The sequence below is a fragment of the Setaria italica genome, chromosome I (genome assembly GCF_000263155.2).
Source record: "Setaria italica strain Yugu1 chromosome I, Setaria_italica_v2.0, whole genome shotgun sequence".
NCBI lineage: Eukaryota > Viridiplantae > Streptophyta > Magnoliopsida > Poales > Poaceae > Setaria > Setaria italica.
This window is the reverse complement of record NC_028450.1, coordinates 941,203-947,279: the sequence shown is the minus strand read 5'-3', so window position 1 is coordinate 947,279 and position 6,077 is coordinate 941,203. Positions and strand designations below refer to the sequence as shown.

Genomic DNA, 6,077 nt, shown 5'->3' with positions numbered 1-6,077 from the left:
TTGCCAAGTAAAAATATCACCCACAAAACCAATATCCGCTAGCTCGCATTCCATAAGAGAATCCTGGAATGCTTGCAACTGAGCTTGTGATCTAGTTCTACCTCCTTCCTTTTCATGGTGGAAAAGGATCTCATTGAAATCTCCTATAGCCAGCCAAGGAATAGACGTGTTATCATGCAAAGACCGTAAAGTCTCCCATGTCACATGTTTATGATCCCATCGCGGCTCTCCATAAAAACCGGTTAATCTCCACACCACATTACCTCTAATCTCCACGTCAATGAAATACTGAGAAACACCTTTACACTGAATCACAGTCTCCTTCCTCCACAACATGAGCAAGCCACCACTTCGGCCATCACTTTCATTAATTAAAAAGTGATCACAACCCAATTTTCGCTTCAACTTTTCTGCCTTCACTCTACCCAAATGCGTTTCAGACAGGAAAAACACATCTGGTCTCTCCCGCTCCTGGATTTCCAGAAGCGCACGAACTGCCCGGGCGCTAGCAAGGCCCTGGCAGTTCCAGGCTAAGATTTTCATTGTGCCCGGTCACTCTCCTCGAAGGAGAGCGCCGATCTTGCATTTGGGTTATCCTGGTTCACCTCCCCACCATCTTCACTCCTCCTTGGCCTTTTCTTTTCTTGTTCTGCTATCGGACTAATGGCACCGTCCTTCGTAGTTGGGTACTCCAACAACTGTGCTTGCACCGGAGCCCCCCCTGTCCTTATGTGCACTTGATTATCTTCTGCATCTACTTCTGTTTCTTCCGGTAAGTCCATGTCATCCGGTCCAGACTCCATCCCCCTCCCGCGGCCAAAACCTCTGCCTCTACCTCTCCCTCTCCCACCACTGCGTCCTCCACGGTCATCCCTCATCATTGTTACTGTCATAAACGGAACTCTCAACCAATCCCCCCAATCACACGTTTCTTTTGGATGGACACCATCTCCACATTCTGTAACCTCATGGCCTAAGCAACCACAAAAGAAACAGAAGTTTGGTAATTTTTCATACTGTACCAGGCACATCATCCGTTCCTTGAGAGTTATCGGCACCACTCAAACTAAAGGTTTCTTCAGATCGATCCAAACCCTCGTGCGCAAATACGGAGTGGCATTGATTTTTCCGTCATTCACCAAAAGCGTGATGATTTCCCCCACTTTTTTTGCGACCTTCTCAGCTAGCTCTTTTTTCTTCATCAACATCTCCGGGACACCATGAATTCGTGCCCAGATTGGGATCTTGTCCAGATTATATGAATTCACATTTGAATAGCCATCATATTCTTCCATAACTATGGCTGCACCTCTAAACAGCCAAGGTCTCCCCTCCATGACTCTCGTCCAATCGCCGAGGCAGTGGAACTGGACTACGAACAGATTCGGTTCCCGTGCCTTGAAGGTCACCTCCTTCGCTGCCGCCCACGCGTTCCTCAACGCGCTGAATAAAGCTGCATGGCTGAAAGGCTTCGTTGTGTGAACCCTAAACAGGGCAATCCATCGAACTTCTTTCACCAGATCCTCGAGTTCTCCAGAGAAATCAAGATCTTCTTCTTCCTCCCCTTGTAATTTCATCTCTCCCAGGTGCTTCTCCAACGATGCCACTCCTCCCCCATCATCTGTAGCTTTCCCCTTCCCCTTATCGCTTGACACTGGTTCCTCCATACCAGACTCCGTCTCCCGCTCCCTCGACATGCAGGAGAAAGCCAGGAGAACGACGTCGGGATCTGTAGGTTGGATCACGTCGATCTCGGCGTGAGATGTTTTTGACTCCGGCGTCGCCGCCAGAGGACAGGAAACCCTATATGCACTAGCACTAGCTCGTTCAACCACTTAGTTGACCGTAGAGTGAACGTTGTCAAATATTTTTCGATAGCGCTCTTTCCATAAGCTCCACATGACATAGATGGCCATACCATTAAAGACGTGTTGGTGATCTTTGGGAACTAAGCTGTGGAATTTTTCGATGCTGAAGTTCGATGGATACACTTTGCGGGGGAATTGTGAAATTTTTCAATCTCCACCAGGTTCAATACCGCTTGGGCAAAAGCGCATAGCGGACACATGGTTCTTGCTCGATATTGACTAGACTGTTGCCGGTTCTCTTAGAAAATTAGCCCTCACGACGACGAGCCGCCCACTAATCTTCAACAGCGGAAGCGTCGATTAGATCTATCGAGGCGAACTTGCATGATCACAGACGATAACGGAGACATGATCTTTGTTGATAAAGTTCAGCCGAAGACTACATCCCCGGAGCATGACTACGAGTGCTCCTCCCCAAGCCGCAAAACCGGTCGCTCTGGAGTCCCAGCAATATGCCGCCTCCCCTTACAAGCCTGTCGCTATGTCGTTACAGTTACAACAATAACCCTTCTCTCATACTTATGAGGAGGCTCGGGTTACCGAGTATGACACGGACTCTACCCTGTATGGCTAAATACAACTCAAGTCTCGTTGTAACCAGAGTGTACAAATATTCGACACAATATCTATCAAACTCCACCTTAGCTAATATTCCACCACCTTGAAGCCGTCATGCGCCAACCTCCATGTACACTGGACTTGAATTATCGCTTTTGCTGCTCTATCAAGAGCTGCCTGAAGAAAACACTGCTATCCTTGCAATTCCCAACTCTATGACTCCACCTGCAATTGTGCATCCTTCTCTTCTATCACCACAATCTCTGCAAAGTAAAATTAGATTCCTCTCTAGCCATACCGAATCGAACACAATGCTCCTGCTGACTGCACACATGATACTGATAAGAACCTCACTATCGCTATCCAAGTCACGTATAGGAATTGCCACATTAGCATTGCTCTTCCGTTACTGTTGTCATACTACACCTAGCGCCTTACACCGTAGTCTCCTGCAGCCATATCCAACCAGATTACTCCAGTTACAAGTACAGACGCCATAGTCTGTACTTCCTTTTAGTTCAGTCTTTGAAGCTTCTTCGCACCCTTCGATCCATACTTCAAAACACATAGCTACAACTCGAATTGATCTGCATCATTGCTGATTTGGAAGCACGCAAACTCCTCCCATGCAAACCTCCATCCTGAGCTCACGCCACGTATCGCCACACCACAGAGAACAACAACCCCATCAGTCGCCATGCTCCTATGTCGACGTCGTTGATCATGTCGTCGCCTCTAACCCACGGTCTGACTAGCCTGTCGCCGCTAGTCTCTTCACCATGTACCACGATATGTTCACCCTCCAAGTGAACTATCCGCCAACCATCCTGAACTGCCCGCCATGTGCTCGCGAACTGTCCGGCTCCAAGTGAACATATCCGGAAGGTCACACGGGATTGTTGTGACCGGAGAGTTAGACTTGGGACCTAGGATAACATCTTTCAGGAGATCACATGGGTTACTTGTGATGTGGAAGAGTTGGACCCAATGTGTGACAAAAGAGATTGTTAGGTTTAGTCACACATCGAAAATTGATGATGGGGCAGCACAACATATAGGTGGGGGCAGCCCTCACCCATCAGGCTCGTCTTTTAGGTTGAGTTAGGCTCGAGACCTTGTTGTTGTAACTCCAGTGGACCTAGGCCTGGTGGGACGCCAGCTCGTGGGTATAGCGGGTTGGGCTGGAATCCGCTGCGCACAGGTTCAATACTCTCAAATCCAAAGTGTTTACAATAAAAGGTGCAACAAGCACTAGGAATAGTGGCGGAGGGAGGGAGCGGCTGTGGAGCAATTGTCAATTTATGGCTTGCTAATTTTTTTTTAATTCAACTAGGTTTTGATAAAATTATCACTACTGGTCCCTAAGAATGAAAAAATTGAGTTCCTGACTACACCATGCTGCGTAGGATGATGACTTTCTCTGATTAATTAAGGGCATGTACAACAGTTTAGACAGCTGCTGTGTGTAAACTATGCCATGTCACATACAGATAGTTAAAGGGACATCTTGTACAGTGAGTCGTCTATTTAGCTGTCTTTAAGGTATTTAACTATCCATAGACATGGTAATCAAATATAAATTTGATCTTTGCAGCCATCTTTGTAGTCGACGAGGTGGTTCAGATGATGTGTAATGTGTCGATCTTGGTCTTCAACTTCTCACCAATCTTCCTTCCAAATGCTTGTAATGTATCGTCCTCAGCGATAAAATCTTCAATTTGTGCACACCTTTGCTGGATCAAAATCTTCAAGTTCTTCCATGGCTTCAGATTCTAGAGTTCATCCGTGGCCTCCAGTTCTTCTGCGCCTCATCAGTGGCTTCAAGAGTGCCTGGTTCATCACCGCCCAGAGAAGGATCATCACCTAGCGACATTGACTGGAGACTGGATCTTTTCCATGCAAAAGTGTACACTCTGCAAAAAGCAATATGATATATTACAAATAAGCAAAAAATAGCAGCATAGATCATAATGGATGTAAATAACACTCTGGTTCCCAGTAATGATTGAACAATGTCAGCTTTGGCTAAACATGTTGAGATACAGCAAAGCTGTTGTAATATTTAGGGTTTTCTTTCAATAGTTTTATTCCTAGTCTTCATGATCTTGCATATGTAAATGGATGGTCCAGACTTTACTGTCTAATAGAGGTATGCACTGATCATAAAGTTTTACTCACTAGTAATATCTGTGTCAACTACAAGTTGAACCAATTCGCCCAACTGAGCAATATAAAAACTAGACTCAAACCATACCTTCCAATATAACTGGACTGAAACATCTCCTAAATCTACTTGCATCTAAAGAGATGTGTTACCGGCAAAATTGACTGCAATCCCTGCAATCACTAGTTTCTATGAATAATCTGAAGAAAAATTGGGAACGAGTTGTTACCAGGTAGCTGGATCTGCAGATTGAGGAAACATCGATGGTTGAGAGTTGAGACAGTGGGCTATGTTCAGCTTTGGGGAAGAAGGTGCCAGTGAAGAAGCTGCTCCCGTTGGTGAAGCAGCTGCGGCAAATCCACCACCGAAGATGGCTGTCGCTCGGGTGGCGCCCTTCTGCTCCACCGCAGTCGCCGCGCTCCCTGCGCCCTTCCGCACCCGCGCCGCTGCCGCGCTTTGCCCTTCAGCTCCCCTGCTAACGCCGAGCATTCCGCCCATGTGCCGCAACAGCCCTCCGCTCCTGCGCTACCGCCACATCAAGCAACTCACGCGCCGCCGCCTGCTTCTCCTCTTGCCGCATGTTGCTCGCTCGCGCTGCAGATGTTGAACCTGTGGCTTTTGATGCGGGGGATCTGGGGAAGGAAGAGAAGGCGCGCTCCAGAAGATTTTACCACCACCCCAAGAGAAAATCCCGCTCATGCGCAAGGGACCGTGGCGCCGACGACGACTCGCAGCGGGCTGCACAACGCGCGACTTGAGGGGGCGACTCACTTCGGAGCATGTGCCCACGCCGTCGATGAACGAGACGACGGCTCCCCTCTTCTTTCTTCATTTAACGATGTCCATGTCAATCTGTTTTGCGAACGTGGCACTAAAAAATGACGGCCGGCTAACCGACGTACGTGCCCTAAGCAGTCCTTGCAAGTACGTCTTTGCGAGTCCCAAGGAACTCCTCCATAATCATGAGAATTCAGGGCAACGGCAGCTTGCCAGTCGCCACCGCCATAGATGACGCATGACGGCATTAGCATGTCTCCTTCACCCTGTCTCGCCGCCTGCTGCTCTCTTCTCTCTTGCGCCTGCCAACGATGACTTCCAGCGTGTCCCGTGCTGCAACCATGTGTCCATGCATGCATCTGTGCTATGCTTACGCCACCGTCCGTTGCTCTTGCTCGGCTTGAACAACCATTGATTTTGATTTTGCCTAGGATGGATTGATTGACAATTTGTTTTTTGAAGAATCGGATGGATTGATTGACATGCAATGCATGTGGTGACCATCCGCGACGGCAAGCTTTCCTTCTGAACTTGATGAACGTTTTCAAAAACATTTATCCAAATAACTTTTTTTGGTTAACAGTCGAAAATGGCCTGCTGCAAAACACAGTTTGACCAGGCCTCCGCGCGGGGGCGGCGCGTGGGCCATGGCGACATGTCCGCGCCGTGCCACCGTCCATTCACTGTTTGTGTCTCTTGCGTGGTGGGGG

At 48.1% G+C, this 6,077-nt stretch overlaps 1 long non-coding RNA gene across 1 annotated transcript; it reads right to left on the bottom strand.

Annotated features, from left to right (window-relative positions):
* Positions 1-3,825: 3,825 nt before the first annotated feature.
* LOC111256971 lies at positions 3,826-5,477 on the bottom strand. The gene is made up of 2 exons (XR_002677294.1): positions 4,820-5,477; positions 3,826-4,339 (listed from the first exon to the last, which is right to left on the bottom strand). It is a non-coding gene; the product is annotated as an uncharacterized LOC111256971 (long non-coding RNA).
* Between the last annotated feature and the right edge of the window lie 600 nt (positions 5,478-6,077).